The sequence below is a fragment of the Bemisia tabaci genome, chromosome 1 (genome assembly GCF_918797505.1).
Source record: "Bemisia tabaci chromosome 1, PGI_BMITA_v3".
Classification (NCBI taxonomy): domain Eukaryota; kingdom Metazoa; phylum Arthropoda; class Insecta; order Hemiptera; family Aleyrodidae; genus Bemisia; species Bemisia tabaci.
In genome coordinates this window covers 1,788,671-1,806,239 of record NC_092793.1, presented here as the reverse complement: position 1 = coordinate 1,806,239, position 17,569 = coordinate 1,788,671, and the positions used below count along the sequence as shown (strand labels likewise).

Genomic DNA, 17,569 nt, shown 5'->3' with positions numbered 1-17,569 from the left:
AGGGAGTTAAGCCATTGAAGTCGAGGATGCCCAGAAAGGAGCCTCTTAGCATCCGACAACGGAAGAAAATGAAACACAGTTACTAAAAATATCATTCTACATATACTCAAAATCTTGAAAATCTCTAAAAAAGTAAGGAAAATTTTATGGTGCCCTAGCGTGTTTTTGAAACTTTATTCACCTTTTGCGGAATTTTTAGGGTAATTTTTTTCACTTTTCCCTGCGAGACAAGGGTTACACATGAATTCGTAGTGGTTTGTCACCTGCGTCACGGGCCCCTCCAGGGCCCGGGCCCCGGTACCGAGGACCCAGTATCCCCCCCCTTGTGGCGGGCCTGACCAGGAGTCGCCGCTTTTTCCGTAAGGACGACGGGTGCGACAGCGAGAGCGAGGGAGATGGGATGAGTTCGGCGTCGCGCGCTGGAGGACAGCTGATTCATTTTACGTATGTTCTTCTCGTAAGGGCAACGGGTGCGGGAAAGATAGAAGGAGTTCAGTGTCGTGCTGAGGAAGACGCCGCGATTTTCCCGAGTTCCGACTCGCGTGCATCCGTTCCCGGGCGACTCTCTTAAGCACGGGAAAATCTGGGGCTTCTCTGTTTCGGACACGCCCGACACCCGATTTTGACGCTTGTTTAGGTACGTTTCGCGACTCCGTGTTGAAACAGAACGCCTGTATCAAGCAAAATTAGGAAAGTCAATTCTTGTTTTGCGCTTCTTTAAAACTTTCACATGATTTTTAGGAATTCAAAGAGCGGCGGTGTTGCCGGTTTTCGATGAAAACCGCCGCTGCGATCATGCACAATTTAACGTATTACTCATATAATCACGGCCAGCTACAGATTTTTACCTAAACTGACTATTTACGACATGACAATTTTCACAGCATTTCCTAAATTTCGTAGGAATTTACGTGGAGGCGGGGCTGCCAGTTTTCAAGGAGACTGCCACCGCAATCACAAAGAAATGTATTAATCATTGAATCACGTCCAGCCTTATTCTATAGTTGGTAGTGTTGGTACTGTCGATTTATCGAATCGACGGTATCTTCTATCTAGCTGCAACGGCAGAGTTGCCCGACAAAGACGAGTTATCGAGTTACGTTGTACCGAGTGCGTATCGTATCTGTGCGAATCGTACCTAAACAAGCGTCAAAATCGGGTGTCGGGCGTGTTGCCAAATTTTTAAATCGCTTTAACTCGGATTCCCCAAACCTCTCCGAAAAGTATAACATATCAATGGATGTGGAATCGAACGAACAATAATTTCGACAGCTTCTTATTCAATCCCCATCACACTTTCAGGCGGTACGTGATTTTTAATGATTATGAAAATTAAAGAAAAAGGCCAAAACCTGGCAACAATGGACTCAAATAAAATTAAATAGAGTGTAATTTTCTGCGTTTTTTTATATAAGTACGAGAGCTGTAACTGCTTTTTTGCGAAAGTTAGGCAAATTTGAATGTTATGACTTAAAAAATGGTAACGGCAATTTCCTGCGGGTTTCGCCTAAAATCAGCCAGATGTAGGTCCAAAATGACCTGCACAATCATACCACAACATTTCGCACAATCCCCGCCGGGTCGCTTTTTGGCCGTTATGAACTTAAGTGGAAGCCTATACGATATTCTTCGCCGGGATATTTGCTATCAATATTTAAAATTGTTTTAAAAAAATCGTGTGCGCTGATTGAAAAAGCCTAAAGAATCAAACTTGTGATTCCGATGTTCAATATTGCAAAACATTCAGGAAAAATTGCAACTTCCGACACTGAAGGTCGCAGATCAGCCCCATCGACTACTCCGCGCGCGGGCAGAAACCCCCCCCCCCCCCTCCCACGTAACATTAGAATCACATGTATGGTTCCCTAAGATTTTTCACTCTACGCACACAATTTCCTGAAAACAGACCCATTTTAAACATTGATCGCAAATATCGCGGCGAAAAATGTCGTAGGCTTTCACTTCAGCTCAAAAATGCAGTTTTATCCTCTGTTTGAAATTGCCATTAGAAATGGGGGTTGCCTTTCGAAAATTTTGAGTTTTGATCCGCCAAGCAGCCTGAAGGCGCCGCATCCGAAATTTTAAGTATGCAGAAATGTATCTCCTAGCAACCTTGGAACACTGCAAAAATTTCATTTGGCTAAACACAACCGATCAAAAATTAAAGGGGGGCTGAACTTTCAAAGGCCCTGTAAAATTCAACATGTGAATAATCTTCCTATGTCAGAAAAAGAAAATTTTTTCACCTTACAGCCCGTTTCAGATAACTTTCCGTACATACATGGGTGCGGCAAAAGTCCCGGAACGGCTGTTTATTTTTTAAACGGCTACACGTAGAAAAACGAATTTTGGGGGATGTTCTTGGGTCAAAGTAAGCTACTTCTTGACACTCCCAAAATTGGTTTGGGGGCCCCCCTAGGGGAGGGCGGGGGGCAACCTTTTTTTCAAATGGCAACCCCCCACTTGTGACCCATCGTTGAAAAGAGGGTAAAAAAAAAAAATTTGGCGCAAGTCCCAGGTCGCTCTCTTGATTTTTCACAAAATGGCGGCCGAAAATGGCTGTAAAATGGGTATCTCGGCTATTTATCGATGGAATCGCATACAACTTGGTATCCGGGGGTTTTTGGAACGAAAAAAACGAACCTGCCTTCAGTTTTTCTAAATAACCATTCCTTCCAAATATGGCAGCCTACAAAATGGCGGAAAAATTGTTAGTTCGGCTATTTATCAATGGAATTGCATAAAATTTGGTATCCAGGCGTTCATTGGGACGAGAAAAACGAATTCGGTATTAGTTTTGCAAAATTCTCACACTATTATAAAATGACGGCCAAAAATGTCATGAAATTATGGGAGCTTTCGTAACCTACCCATTGATTACCGTGGAATTAAGGAGAAAACAGAAGTTTGTTGTAACCGACAAATTTTGGTGGAATTTGATACTGGGAGTATTTCCGGACCGAAAACAAGGGAGTACCGGTTTTCTGAATCTATAAAACCCTTTTTTTGTTTGTTTTTTTTAAAAAAAAAAAAAAAAAAAAAAAAAATATTTAAGATCCTAATGATAAACTTCTTCATCCGAAATAGTTTGTTTTGCGAGAAATAGTGATGATTCTTACACGGAAAAAAGCCGGGAGATATCAGAATTCGACGAACAGTAGAACCATCAATCCTAAAAAGTTGGACTGCTTTCCCATGGGGAGGGGGGGGGGGGGGCTGTTCTGTTGACGATGAGTTGGTCTAGAGTACCTGTATAGCGAGAGTATGGACAGATCGCTTCATGGAGGGCTTAGGGCCCAAAAGTGCAGCCACCCTTCTAACCAACTTCTAACGCACAAAATTTCACTGCCAGTCTGCAGATTACAATTCTAACCATGATGGCAAAGAATGTACAGAAATGAGCGTTCTTCCGCGAAATTGAGTAAATTTATGCAAAAACTGAGTCAAACACGTGCTTAATAAACGACGGTTCGGAACAATAGTATTAGTAAATCGTTCTGGATAATTGAAATTCATAGGTTGGCTGCATTTCTGGGCCCTAACTATTCGCAGAAGCATCGGTGAAGGCCTGATGGATTTTCGGAGTTTCACATCTGTCCATACTCTCGCTATACAGGTACTCTAAGTTGGTCATTGTACATTATGTTTCCTATTTTCCAAGCAGTGCAAGCCGCTGCTGGAAGGGTTCTGCAGGTGTAATATTGAGATGAGATACTGAGGATCCCATGTTGAGCACAAGTTTCTCGAGATAAGAACGCATTTGCTCCGCTGATCTGATAACTGTACGTTGTCTAATCTGGTGCATCTTTACCTCCGATTGTGGCAAGATTCAGGTATTGCATTTTCAGCCGCACAAGTGATGTTTTATTTGGCAACGGTGGGATAGACTTTCCAAAACACCTACCTGATTTTGGAAACAAATTGATAACGTATTGTCAATTAATAGATCGGTGTTTTCGCCTCAGTCCTACACGTTTTCTTTCCTACCGAAGGTTCAGTAAGCGAAAGTTCACGCGGTATCCCCCCCCCCCCCCCCGATTTCGTGGTGCGGTTTTTTATTAGAAGTTTTCTAGTCAAAATTTTTGCTCTTTGTTACGGCAGAAAATAAATTAAGTGAAAAGGAGAGAATCACCTTGCTGATGATCCGTGGATTCGGGGACCGGCAAAGATCTTATGACCAAGTGCGGTTCATTTTTAATGAAACTTTTTTGGATCGCACTCCCATATCAAAATTGACCGTCGAAAGAACTATTCGTCGTTTTTCCAATACAGGTTCCGTAAAAGACAACCCGCGAAGTGGTAGACCGAAATCTACAGTGACTCCCGAGAAAACCGAGGAAGTTCTCTTAACTTACATCGAAACTCCGCGAGCCTCTTCTCGAAGAGCAGCTCAACTTACCGGGATTGATGACCGTTCCGTGAGACGCATTTTGAAAGATCACAACTATTTTCCATACAAGTGTCATGGCGTCCAGGAACTGGTAGACGGCGATTTTGAAAGACGGATGCGGTATTGCGAACAAGTTCGGATGAAATGTGACGTGCAACCAAATTTCCTTAGGAAAGTGGCTTTTTCGGATGAAGCAACGTTCTACCTCAATGGTGCTGTCAATAAGCACAATGGCAGGTTTTGGACTGATGAAAATCCACACTGGATTAGAGAGACACATACTCAGACACCCCGAAAGGTCAATGTGTGGTGTGGTATAGTTGGTGATAGTATCATTGGACCGTTTTTCATTGAAGGTAACCTAAACGGTCCACGTTACTTAGATCTGCTCCTAACAGAAATTGTCCCCGCGATTCAAAACGTGTTCCCCGAAGAATTTGACGAAGTGTGGTTTCAACAAGACAGCGCTCCACCTCACTACAGCGTTATTGTCAGGAACTACCTGAACGGTACCTTTCCGGATCGTTGGATCGGTAGGGGTGTCGTCGGTGCCCTCGCGATCGCATGGCCACCACGTTCCCCGGATTTAACCCCTTTGGATTTTTTGGAACTTGTGGGGTTATCTCAAAGACAGAGTCTACAAGGTCAAGCCGGCGAATATTGAAGAATTGAAGCAAAGCACCCGAAACGAAATACAGCAGATTCCAGTCGAAATGATTTGCAAAGCGCAGGAACCTGCGTACGTTCGAATAGGTGTTTGTGAAGATGCAGGCGGCGGCAGTCATTTTGAACACTTGATCGAGTAAATTGGTAAACCACCCTTTCATTCTTACGCACGCATGTAATTTTAGCCAGAAATCTCGTTACCATTCGATACATATCGATAGTCGATCGACTAATGACTAATAATTTCAGCTCATAGACAGTTTCTCAAAAAAAGTTCAACAGAAATTCTCCGGGTCCGAATTCCCTTGGTGATCAATGAGTAAGTTACGAAAGTACCCATAATTTCATGACATTTTTGGCCGCCATTTTAGAATAGTGTGAGAATTTTGCAAAACTAATACCGAATTCGTTTTTCTCGTCCCAATGAACGCCCGGATACCAAGTTTTATGCAATTGCATTGATAAATAGCCGAACTAACAATTTTTCCGCCATTTTGTAGGCTGCCATATTGGGAAGGAATGGTTATTTAGAAAAACTGAAGGCAAATTCGTTTTTTTCGTCCCAAAAACCCCCGGATACCAAGTTGTATGCGATCCCATCGATAAATAGCCGAGATACCCATTTTTCAGCCATTTTCGGCCGCCATTTTGTGGAAAATCAAGATGGCGACCTGAGACTTGCGCCAAAAATTTTCTTTTTTTATCGGGAGGCTGTAAACTGCCACCCATTTCCTGGAAACATGGACAACTGCCCCCCGTATAAATTTTAAAACTGCCACCCGACTTGACAACTGCCCCCCGTGTAAATTTGACAACTGCCACCGGTAGTGACAACTGCCACCCGTTGAAATTTGACCAAGGAGCGCGACTGAGCGGGGTTGCACAGTTTACCAAACTTTCCTTCACACTTGGACAGGCTGAGGACTGTCTACTGAAAATCAACACATGATAAGAAATTGAGCAGTGTCTGTGATGATTTTTAATAGGCGTGTTTAAAAGTTATTTTTTAATACAATCTTTTTTAAATTTTTTAATATGGTGAAAAGAGGTCAATGGGCTCTTAGTTGAAAGTAGTGAAAAATTGTAAAAAGTATTTTTACAGTAATTTACGGTATTTTTATAATAAAAAATAGTTAAAAGTAGTAAAATTTTAGTAAAATTACAGTCAAAGAGTACATCACTACTAGGAGCTTTTTTCATCATTTGGCATTACTCTTAGTTGAAAGTAGTGAAAAATTGTAAAAAGTATTTTTACAGTAATTTACAGTATTTTTATAGTAAAAAATAGTTAAAAGTAGTAAAATTTTAGTAAAATTGCAGTCAAAGAGTACATCACTACTAGGAGCTTTTTTCATCATTTGGCATTACTTTTGTTATTCTTTTTTTTCTTTTTTACCTTTTGAACTTTCTTCTGACTTTTACCTTCTTTCTTTTTCGTGAGGTTGGTGGGATTTTTGGCGAATTTAGTGGAAACTTTTTTCATGAAGTCATAAAGGGACATCACTTCGCCTTCTTTGTTGGGGATTTTTTCATCAAATCGCTTGATGACAGCATCCACCCACTTACTTTTTTTCTTTACCTGGGATCTCCGAAAATCTCTAAATGTCCGCTTCGACCCTCTGTGCGCCGAAATTCATGTGGGTGGCAGTTGTCAAATTTACACGGGTGGCAGTTTTCACTACCGGTGGCAGTTTTCAAATTTATACGGGTGGCAGTTTTCATACAAATTTCTTGAAAACTGCCACCCGGGTGGCAGTTTGCCGTCGCCCTTTTTATCCTCTTTTCAACGATGGGTCACAAGTGGGAGGTTGCCATTTGAAAAAAAAGGTTGCCCCCCCCCCCCCCTAGGGAGGCCCCCAAACAAATTTTGGGAGTGTCAAGAAGTAGCTTACTTTGACCCAAGAGCATCCCCCAAAATTCGTTTTTCTACGTGTAGCCGTTTAAAAAATAAACAGCCGTCCCGGGACTTTTGCCGCACCCGTATATTGTTGCAAAGGCAGTAAATAAGGAATTAGAAAACAATTCTTCAGTTGAATTCTAGGCCTGCTCTCTTACCCTTCCCTTAATTGGTGGCAAGTCATTTTTCCTAAAACATTTTTTCCTACTGCAATTTTTCCTAATCCTTTTTTCCTACTCGTTTTTTGTTCCATCACAGTTACTCCTACGAGTGAGATGTCCTACTGGCTTTTTTCCTAGGGGCATTTGTCCGAAATTCAATTTTAAAACTAGGGGATCGAGAAAGTGAAAAAACAACATAGGTACCTCACAAGTTAAAATTGTGGCCGCATGTCCGTAAGTAGTGGAGCTTCATCCTCCTCCTTATATTGAGGGTATAGAAGTTGTAATGTCTCCTGTTCACGCACTTATATTCGGCTCGCTGAGAAAACTTTACTCTTTCTGAAAAAGTTCCCTCTACTCTGCTCATGCTTACGTTTCAATTATTATTGAATTATTAGGACAAACACCCTTAGGAAAAAAGCCAGTGGGACATCTCACTCGTAGGACTTACTGTAATAGGACAAAAAACGAGTAGGAAAAAAGTAATAGGAAAACCTGATGTAGGAAAAAAAATTTAGGAAAAATGACCTAGCACCCCCTTAATTAGGTACCCTGCACCTATATCATTCAATCAAAATACAGCTATAGAGATAATGGGTATTTTGTAGTATATCATCGCCTAAACTTGAAAAGTGGGCACCTAAGGATTCAAAAATGCTGATTGCCATTTCCTCTTTCAAAATACTACAGAAGGTATTTCCGTTAACATTTTACAGAATTTTATTAATTAATAAAGAAAATTCTGCGAATTTTTTATTCATCGCCTTCCAATGTTCTTATTGTTAAACAATGAAATGTCAATTTTTCAAATTCAGCAATTCATTAAACATTTTGTTCCTTGTAATTTTAAAATTAATATCATGCATAATTATAATAGCTTCACCATGGCATTCATACAAATTACTTAACACACTTATAATTGGCATTTTTGAACCCCCTTTCCCTTATGATACTACTATGTAACCCAACCTACCCCCCTTATTAATTACATACGTAGTGCTCAATGGACTCATCTCCATTCTCCTCCCCCCCCCCCCCCCAAAAAAAAAAACCATAAACTGTAGGAAGAGGAGAACATATCGCTGGATAAACTTCAAAGTATTTTTAAAAACAATGGGACATGAAAACTTCACCAACAGAGTTTAATAGGTGAGGATGATATAAACGTCTTAATAGGCTCCACGCTTCACAGACCAGTGAAATGCTGCAATCACTTGGCAAATACCGGAATGCACGAATACTTTACCAATATTTATAGGTTTTTAACACACAGTGACCGTTAAATAATGATTTAATACTTTGCAAATATTACAAGAAAAATCCTACGATTAATGCCACTAATCTCTGCATTTTTATCAAGTCAGTGCGACTCGCCAATTTTGGAAAAGTAAATAAAAATACAGAGACAAGATTTGCAACTGATGACTAATCACAGTGATTTCTGGTGGTGGGGGTAGTCCTGTGCGTAGCACGGGTTTCCTGCTAGTTTCAGATAAAACAGAGATGAACTCAGCTTACATGGCTTCGTCTGTTAAGCCGTCTTAGATCCGCACTCCAATCCAGGAGCTGAATCGCCGCTGGATTAGGGTGAGGGTGTTAGTGTATGTAGTCTTTCATCATAATTGAGGGGCAAGGAGGACAAGGCGCATTAGTGCAGTTTTTGAAAAAAAAAATTAAATATCAATTATTTTAAGTGAAATTAGTCTTAATGCATATTTTGTGAAAAATTCGCGACCGAATTCTAATTCTTAAGCATCAAAAAGTCAGTTCGAACTTACTCTCCACCATGAGGACCCATGTAATTTCGAAACTTCAAACACGTATTTCTCGAAATAGCAAGAACTGCACATATGTACCTTGCCCTCCAGACCCTTCAATTATCGTACATCCTGGAGATGAAGGCTATGCCGAGCTCAAATCTTGTAGCAATAGATGTATCCATCATTGCATACAGATAAAGGGGCTACCACAGTCTGGTGGGGCCCTCCTCCTCTCTGTGCGTTTGTCGAGCTCCTACTGCAATATAGCCTACTCATCTTATGACTCGTGTTCGTGCTTGTTCATAAAAGTCCAGTATGTTCGAAGCTTTCGGTCTTCTCAATTAACTGTAATTCCTACCAGAAGTGAGGAATCTTCCAAGCTTCCACATTTTCACGCGCCCGCCGGCCGGCTTTCCACATTTTTCTCATCAGTTTTCCACAGAATTTTCCACCAATCTAAAAAGAAATGACGTTTTCCTTCTGTTTTCCTTTGATTTTCGACTTATGGCCCCTCAAAATGTTCCCCCCTTCCACATTTTAGGGGCTTCCCACATTTCCACGCATCCACCTGAGCGCGCGATCGCGCATTTTCTGCACCCCTGGCTTCCTACAAGCTTCTCAATGAGAGTCATCTCGAAACATGGCGCTGCGGATACGCGATTAAGGGCGGTGTAACGGTGTGAAAAGTGAGCCAGGACCTACGCTTTTACACATTGCCGGCTATGCTAACGGACACGAAAAATAAATTGACATAGGTCGTTTAACCCGTCGGTGGGCGCGTCGCGGGTGTTTGTATCGCAATTTTAAATTTTCGCTTCGCGCGGGTTGAAGAGCTGCAAGCATTAGGATAGGGCTTTCATTATTCCTAGATGGCGCTCTGGGGAAAACGAATGAAACAATTTGAAAATTTTCTCAACACTGAAATTTCTGGAGAAGAGGCCCAAATCCAAGGGAGTCAAATATTTGCGGTCCGATTGCCGCGGCGCACCCAGTCGTGTTGCCGGTAGCAAACGGTAACGTTGCGTGATTTTTCGAGTATTACTTAAATAATTACACACGGATCACTTTTCTACCTACGCTAAGTATTTGACATATTTTATAGTGTTGCAATAGTTCTTCCCTAAAATTATTTGAATAATACAATTACATGAACGCAATTTATTCGTTCCTTCAAAAATGTCAACAAAATCGATTTGTTTTGATAATCAGTAGGAAAGAAACACAAGGAAAACGTTTACCAAACTCAAAGTTACCTTAATATAGTGTGTTGCAGCTGTTGAAAATAAATGCTCTCCTTGTAAAATTTTGTATTAAGTATACTGACTTGTAGGTACTTCCTCTTTGAGAATTCGATGGTTTAGCCGTGGTTAAATTGATCGAAATTAAAACTGAAAAAAGATAAAGTCGTGTAAAAATAGTTGAAAATATACGATTAAGTACATTGATCAATTAAAACTCATCAGTATTGCCGAAGAAGCAGGATCATACATTGCGGTCAAAATGCCTCGGCGCGCCAGGTTATCTGGCTCGAAGAGGCGCACCTACCGAAGGGTTAAGTGCGCCGAATTTAATCTGCAAAACTTTATTGGATATTCTTAGTCTTCAAGAGCTTGAATTGAACTTAATCCAGCCTCATAAGGGTGGCGTTTTCGGTTTGAGCCCCTCTCGCCACTGTCTTTCGAGGGCAACCTCCGGGAAAATTTTGGGAAATTTAAACTCAATTTCTTGCGGTGTAAGTATATGAAGGTCTCTGGTCATAACAGCGAAGCTTTAATCACCAAAGCGGCATTTTACTTAAGCACTTCAGGTAATAGGAGAAAAATCCCCAGAAATATTTTACACGTTCACACTAATTGATGAAGATTCGGAGAATTATGATAAGGTAATTGCTGTGTTTGAATAATATTGTGACCCAAAGGAAAGTGTACTGATGGAACGTTTTAAATTCAACACCCGCTTCCAATATGATGCAGAAACCTTGGATGCCTTCGCTACTGAACCTCGCAAACTAATTAAGAGTTGCGAGTACAAAGAGACGGAAGAGATGCTGCATGACCGGGTCAATCGGGTCATTCTATGTGTAGCGGACCAAAATCTCCAAGAACGCCTCCTACATAATACTGATCTAGGCTTGGGCAAAACCCTCAAGATTTGTCGTGCGCGCAAGATGAGCAAGCGCAAAATTGAAGAAGCTCCAGGTCTCCTTAATTAGAGAAGATGATTCTAATAAGTATACTAAATAAAAATAGCAACATTCCACATCTAAAAATATACACCAAGAATGCAATGAATAATACCTTTGTAAAAAGTGCGTAACAAGGTACAAAATCAGAAAATGCCCAGCTCACGGCAAAAATTGTAGTAAAAGCGGTTTATTTTAGTAAGGGGGACCTCATCATGATCCTAAGAACTCTGGTAAGGATGAGGGTTCAAACTCTACTAAAGATCATATAAACCTAGGAAAAAGTTGTGTGGATACTGATGACTCTCCTGATGCCTACCTACATACTGACTCAGTTGCGCTACCTGTGGATGTTAATTCTGTAGAAGTTAAGTCAGCACAGTACCAAGAATTATTCTTGGACGAAAACGCATATGCCTGGTTCAAAATTGACTCGGAGCTGACGCAAATAATTCAACTCTCCCAGTCTATGAAACATTAAAAGCAGTTAGGAAAAGAATCAGGTTAATGTCCTGTAATAAAAAGCCCTTAGCTCTTGACAATATGGTGATAAATATTTGGTGCCAAGCTAAAGCCCCTTGCCTTTACTAGGACCAAACTAATAGTCTCACTAAGTCAGTTGAATTTTTAGTAACTTATGATGATAAAGGAGCGGTTGCGGGTTGCTAGGTCTTCAGAGCCCAGTCGCACTAAACTTAGTCAGGCGAATCAACTAAGTTAAATTGTGATATGACAAAGAGCAAATAAGAAGAATTTAAGTTCACTGACAGAGAGTCTGAGTTGTTCAAAAGTAAGACAAATAACTTTAATTACGATAGAACTGAAACTCTAGCTTATAAGGATAGTAGTTCAGACGACATTAAACATTCTGATTCTACTTCTACCAAGGAGTACAAGGGAATCACAAAAGAAGAATTTCCGAGCGAAAACCCTACTCTGTTGGATGGTTCCTTCCTGATGAATTCTAGGTCAAACTACTGTTTCACCCTTTGAGAATTATGAGAAGTCTTTGTGCCATTTCAGTACAGACAGTAGATGTTCGAAGTTTACTTTTCATCGGGTTGATGGATGCTTACTCCAAGCTCATAGAATGCGGCAGCACTGCGCTATAAGAGAGGCGAGCAGGATTTCAAGTACTCAAGTGATTTTACGGTTGCAAGCGGAGTTTACGCCTGGATTTTATGTAAATGGAAATCGGCGACTGCGAGACAATCTTCCATTGTTTGGAGGACCTTAGGGCCAGATAGCTGACATTAATATCTTCAGTGTCAAGATATAAGAATCACACGTATAAGAACGTTCTCAGGACGTACGGCGGCACGGAGAACAGGGCCACCACTCATGCCGTGGAAAAGTATTAAATAGGTATGTCCTTCGGCCTCTGTCAAAAAAATGTCTGCGTATTTCACCGGTCTGTGGCCGTGCCTGCAAAAAAACGCGTGCACAGACCGGAAAAAATAAACCAAATACTTACTTGAGACTAGGGAAACTTTTGGGGGAAACAGTCAAGAGCGCGGCTGATTTACGTTCAAGTAGTCGATTCGTTAGAAAATGGACTCAAGGAGCCATATTTATTAAATACTAGCCGTTTTGCACGCGCTTTGCGCGTCCGTTATGACTAGCCAAGGGGCTGTGCCCCCTGAAACCCCGGTCACTCGCTACGCGTGTGCCATTTTTCTGAGTAGTTGGACATTTGATCACTATGATGTATACAATTTGGAAGCTCTCGAGACAAAAATAATTTTGTCAAGAACCTAGTTACCGGAGCTTGCCATCACTTGCTCATTAATAAATATTATATGGAGATGAAGCAATGGTGAGGATCGATCATTTCTTGAAAAACGCATTTGACTGGGACGTCAGTCCCATCGGATGGAGGAAACTGACAACCATGGATCTCCTTCCGTGATTTGACTTGTTGAAGTAGCAAAAGTTCATCCTGTTCCCAATTTAAGGTGATTAAATTTGACCGTTAAATTTTGTTTTTTTAACTTTTCCCGAAATTTGGGGACTTGCCAACGTAATGTTGAACTGATTTTGACCTTACTGAGATAATGTGGAGGCAAATCCAGAGGAAATTGGCTTATTTTGCAGGAAAATTGAATGACCTTCGAATTGACGTATTTGGGGGTCCGAGCCCCCTCTTAAAATTAAATCGAAGTGATTTCTGCAATTTTTACGTAAAAGCGAACACAATTTGGTAAATTTTCCCGTTTTTTTTTTCTTTACGATAATTTGAACCGGAGTTATGATTTTTTGAAAATAGGTCAAATTTGACCTTTGACCTATCATAACTCGGTCAAAAATTGAGATATTGATCTGCGGTTTGCGCCAAAATTCTTAGTTTTTGATGCTCTTTCGAATGAGGTATCACAAGATAGGGGTTGCTATTTGAAAAAAAAAAGTAGGGGGGGACCAAAATTTTGACCCCCTCAAAAGATGGTCCCCTTTGAGATAGGAACATTCCCAAAGTTTCATTTCCTTAGCTCAATTCGTTCAAAAGTTAGAGGGGGGGTCGGGGACTTTTCGCTCACCCTGTATATACATAGTGTCATTGCATACAGGGTGGGGCAAAAGTCTGGAGACGGTTGGATATTTTTTGAACGGCTGGAGTTAGAGAAACGAGCTTTGTGGTAAGCTCCTAGACCAAAAGAAACTATCTAAATTTTTTTTTGGGGGGGGGGGCCCAGCCCCCCTAACTTTTTTTTTCAAATAGCAACCCCCATCTTGTGACACGTCATTCAAAAGGGCATAAAAAAAGAAAACTTTTGGTGCAAACCGGAAGTCTCTACCTATCATTGAAACAAAATGGCAGCCTGAAATCTGTCGAAAATCGGTATTCCGACTTGTATCAAAGATTCGACTTGGAATTTGGTACTTGGAAGTTTTTTGGGTCGGGAAAAACGAATTTGGCATTGAATTTCCAAAATCTTTGCCTCATTTCAAAATGGCGGCCTAAAACCGGTCGAAACCCGGTTTTTCGGCTGTTAATCAATGGAGTCGCTCAGAAAATGAAATCGGGGCAGTTTCTTAGTTCGGGGAATACGGATATGGTAATTTTATTCCCAAAATGTCCACGATAGAAAGGTTTAACACGCTTTTGCCTCTCTTCCACATGTTTCAATTTTCAATTACATAATTTTAAGTAATTTCCAATCCAACGCAAAAAAAAGGATAATGAATTGTTTGGTAACTTACCAGTTTACAGCAAGTGTTCAAATTGCCGACCCTCTGTAATTTCGCAGTGACCTAAGCGAACAAACGTTGCAAAAATTGCATTTGCCAGCATCTCTGGTGTACTTTCTTCAACCTCGTGGCGAATACTTTCTCTTAACTCTACCACTGACTGCGGTTTAACTTTGAAAACTATCTTTTAAATGTCCCCATAAGAAAAAGTCTAAAGGGGTCAAGTCAGGTGACCGTGCAGGCCAAGCGATCGAAATATTTCCTACGACGCCTCGGGCAATCAAACGATTCGGAAAAGATGCGTGTAAATACTCTCGAACGATTAAACTGTAATGTGGGGGCGCTCCATCTTGTTGAAACCATACTCTTTGAAAATCTTCTCCGGGAAACAAGTTTTGAATAGCAGGTATGATTTGAGTTTGAAGTAGTGTAAGATAAGATTCGCCATCTAAATTACCTTCGATAAAAAAAGGCCCGATGGTGTGCCTACCGATCATGCCACACCATACGTTTACCTTTTGGGGGTTTTGAGTGTGAATTTCACGATACCACCGCGGATTTTCATCCGTCCATAATCTTTCGTTATGCTTGTTTACAACACCATTCAGATAAAAAGTTGCCTCATCAGAGAAAAGAACAAAGTTAAGAAAATCTGGTTAGTTATCAATTTTCGAACGAAGTTTTTCACAATAATCTACGCGTTTTGGATAGTCGTCTTTCATTTAACTCCTAAACACTATGACATTTGTAGGGGTAATAATTGTGTTTTTTTTTAGAATACGCGCAACAGAACGTTTATCAGTATCGGTCGCTTGAGCTGCATTTCTCGTTGAAGTTCGTGGATTTTCCTGATAAGTAAGGAGCACCTCCTCAGTTTTCTCCGGGGAAGTTGTGGACGCAGGGGTGTACCACTTCGAACACGATCTTTCACGGAACCCGTATCCGAAAATCTTTTAACAGTTTTTTCAACGGCTGATTTTGAAATAGGAGGGCGCTGATTGAACGTTTGGTTGAAAATTTGCCGCACCTGGTCGTAAGATCTTTCTCTATCACTGAAACCACGAATCATTAGGAGAGTTACTCTTTCTTTTTCACTGTGTTTCGCCATGATTCAAGGAAAAAATTGCACGGAATGCCGTAAACCGCGATAATTTAATAAAAAATCACGTTTAAACAACTTAGACCGCAAGAGGAAGCCTTTTCAGTAAATCTTCCGGCGTACACGAAGTTAGGGCTGATTTCCAGATTTAAATTAGAGAAACAGAGGCTGAAAATGAAAATGTTATCAGCCGTCGACACCAGCATCCTGATTAAGCTTTGATTCAGAGGATGCACCTTAGTTGCCACAACGGGTATTGTTTAAGGTGGCCGAAAGTTAGAAGTATACCGCAATAAACATGAGAGAAACTGAAAAACTGAAGTAGTGTAAAATCTTGACAACCATCACCAATTTGATCAGGAAGATTATGATCTACCTTGCGCTTTTCGCAACGAAAGTGACATTTATTGATACCAGTAGGAATCTTCACGGTCTAGATATCAGACTTAATTTCTTTCATTGTAGCAAGAATGTACTTTCCTCTCTGTCTCTCTTGCCTATAACTAATTTCTCTAAAACACCAATGTCCAGCTTATGCGTGGGTTAAAGCCGAAATGATCAATTTTGATTTTTTGCCGCCTTTTAGGGAGTAGGTTTTTGGAATTTGGAATTTTGCGTTAGATTGGAAATTACTCAAAATTATTTTGAGCGACTCCATTGATTAACAGCCGAAAAACCGGGTTTCGACCGGTTTTAGGCCGCCATTTTGAAATGAGGCAAAGATTTTGGAAATTCAATGCCAAATTCGTTTTTCCCGACCCAAAAAACCCCCAAGTACCAAATTCCAAGTCGAATCTTTGATACAAGTCGGAATACCGATTTTCGACAGATTTCAGGCTGCCATTTTGTTTCAATGATAGGTAGAGACTTCCGGTTTGCGCCAAAAGTTTTCTTTTTTTATGCCCTTTTGAATGACGTGTCACAAGATGGGGGTTGCTATTTGAAAAAAAAAGTTAGGGGGGCTGGGGGGCCCCCCTTGGTCCCCCCCAAAAAATTTTGACCCCCTCAAAAGATAGTTTCTTTTGGTCTAGGAGCTTACCACAAAGCTCGTTTCTCTAACTCCAGCCGTTCAAAAAATATCCAGCCGTCTCCAGACTTTTGCCCCACCCTGTACATTGTCCTGTAATTGACCTCTACTTGTATGCCCCCTAGCGGACAACGTATGCAACTCTGTACTCGAGATGCCGAACAGCCTAACGCACTAACGCACACGCATCTTGTCGAGCACCGTATTGTATCTTTCTTCAAAGTATAATACAACTATTTTCATTGTCGTCACTAATTCTAAGTGTCATCATAGATGATACACAACGGTTTTAGGAGGCTCCTCAATGGGCTGTGTGTTTTCCCCTCCCTGTGTTGTTGAAAGTGTTAACAACGTGCAATAGCTGAGCTGAGGCACCGATATTCAGATTGTCGAATGTATCTCATTCTGCAAAGACTCTTACAGGTGGATTGAATTTAGCAGAAAGGAACCAGCGCGGTTACGGTGTTGTAAAAAAGTTGCATCTTTATAATTATCTAAAAAACCTTCCGGAATATCTGATAACTTTTTCTTCCCACCAAAAAATTGTCAATTTTAAAGGAAAATAATTGTGTTGATTTTAGTACTGTATTTAAATTAAGTTTTTAGAAGAAACGAAGAAGTAGCACGATTTTGAAAACGCTGCAATCGCGCTGGTTCCTTTTTTGCTAAACGCGATCCACTTATTGTTCAGTGTGCGATTTAACTTGTGTGGATTATAGTTCTTCCATTAACAAGACGCCTTACTTGACTATGCATCGGAAAACGTTAATATCTTTGTCAGGAGTTACTTTCAGTAAAAGTGGTAAAAATCGTGTTCTACTTGTAATTTTGATGGGACAACACGTAGTATAATGCTTAAATTCGCAGCGCAGTGTTCTGCTGCTCTTGATCCTGTGTTGGGTGTCATGGTGACTTTCTATCTATGGGCTATCTTTCCATGTGACAATAGGATGTTAGACTAATACAATTTTCATCAATCAGGCTTGTGACGTCTATTGCGACGGTCCGTAGAAACAAGAAGGCAATTCCGGATGCTTCGAAGATAACATCGAGATATCAGCGATGGATTATTATCCATGTTGTGAGATGAGTAAGCGGCTCGGGCTCGGACGTGTTGCTTGCCTCGTGTCTCTCATTCTCAGCGCGCGCAGCATGCGCGCTGCCCGGGTGTCGCGTGGATCATGGATCGTGTCGCGTGGAT

At 40.9% G+C, this 17,569-nt stretch overlaps 2 protein-coding genes across 2 annotated transcripts in view; both read right to left on the bottom strand.

The window, feature by feature from the left end:
* slf (C-type lectin domain-containing protein slf) overlaps positions 1-10,262 on the bottom strand; it is a 117,029-nt gene extending 106,767 nt beyond the window's left edge. Inside the window, exon 1 of the mRNA XM_019051757.2 lies at positions 10,128-10,262. The gene's annotated coding sequence lies outside the window, so the exon portion shown is untranslated. The remainder of the gene's footprint in view (positions 1-10,127) is intronic.
* Positions 10,128-17,569, bottom strand: part of LOC109037207 (uncharacterized) — a 114,045-nt gene continuing 106,603 nt past the window's right edge. Inside the window, exon 11 of the mRNA XM_072299532.1 lies at positions 10,128-10,262. The gene's annotated coding sequence lies outside the window, so the exon portion shown is untranslated. The remainder of the gene's footprint in view (positions 10,263-17,569) is intronic.